Genomic DNA, 1426 nt, shown 5'->3' on the forward strand with positions numbered 1-1426 from the left:
CGCAGTTCGCAGTTTCTCACAATAACAGCTCGAAATAGTATGCCAAGGAGACATATTTGGGGGAAGGGATAGAATTCTGGTCTCCCTACAGTCATAGTATTTTGGGGTGATGCGTCTTGGGCCCCACTACTGTGTACTCTGTCCCCAGATACCTTGTAAGATCTGATTCCTTTGTCTTCTTCCTTATCGTATTGTTTTACAGTTAATTATGTGAAGACTCACAAGACTTAATTTCCTTATAGAGAAGGTTGTATTATCCCTTTCTGTATTCCCCAAACCCAGCCAAACCTGGGAGCACAGCAAATGCTTCTGAAGGAAAGAAAGAAAGAAGAACTGAGTCTCAGAAAAGAATACTTCAAAGTATGCCATTCAGTATACTGATTACTTAAAAATTGAAAGAGCTCAGAAAGCAGTGAATACAGAAGGCGCTTTCTGTGAAGTTCCCTTGTCTGACTGAGGACATTTCTACCAGAACAAATGCAATTGTTTCGAGCCCGTTCTGCTTCTGTAATTTCATCACAAGAAAGGAGACTAAAAGTCTCCCCTATTTACACTAAGTACACCACCTATTCTTCTGCAGACTGCTACTTGAGAAATTTTATTTGCATAGCGAGACCGCCTTTGTTCACTGTACGTTTTCTGCATCCAACATCCCATGGCCTGTTCATCTCTTCACAGGCCCCACATTCCTATCGATTCATTTATTTTTTTGTTTTTTTGAAAGAGGGTCTTGATATGTAGTTCAGGCTGGCCCCGGACTCACTAAGTAGCTCAGGCTTATCTTGAACTTGCAGCGGTCCTCCTGCCTCAGTTTTCTGGGTGATGAGATTACAAGTGTGTTCTGGAACTCCCAGCCGCAGACTCCCTTTCTTGGCTGTCACCACTTTCCCCCAGAAACCCTAAGGCCCTGCTTCTTTCCGAAACTTGGAATGTCATGTGAGCTTCAGCCATGTAGCATTTCTTTGGGTCTCATATTTTAGTGTGGCTCCCACGCACAAGCCCATAAATAAATGCATATACTTTTTCTCCTATTAAACTGTCAATTATCATTTTATTTCAGCCCATCCTGTCATCAGAGAGCAGAGGGGAAGTTCTTTTTATCCCTCCAGAAGGAAGGTGGGGATGGGAAGATGAAGGCTATCACTGGGCTCAGACTGCCGATGTGTAAGATAACTATGCTGGTTTTCAAACATTTAAATAGGAGTGTGCATACATGTTTAAGCCAGAAAAAAAAACAGAAGTGACAGGATTACATTCATTTGAGCACAATTTCCAGTTGCACACTCGGGGTAATAAATATAATAAGACAAAAATCAATGCAGTTTTTCCTCTTTTAAAAAGATAAGGAAGGAATTTGAATGCAACTTGTACTGTTTTTCTTCAAAAGCGTGTGATTTGCCATTCTTTAATTTGATAAAGTTCTTTA

The sequence above is a fragment of the Fukomys damarensis genome, unplaced genomic scaffold (genome assembly GCF_012274545.1).
Source record: "Fukomys damarensis isolate Sample0158 unplaced genomic scaffold, DMR_v1.0_HiC HiC_scaffold_1, whole genome shotgun sequence".
In the NCBI taxonomy this organism is placed as follows: Eukaryota; Metazoa; Chordata; class Mammalia; order Rodentia; family Bathyergidae; genus Fukomys; species Fukomys damarensis.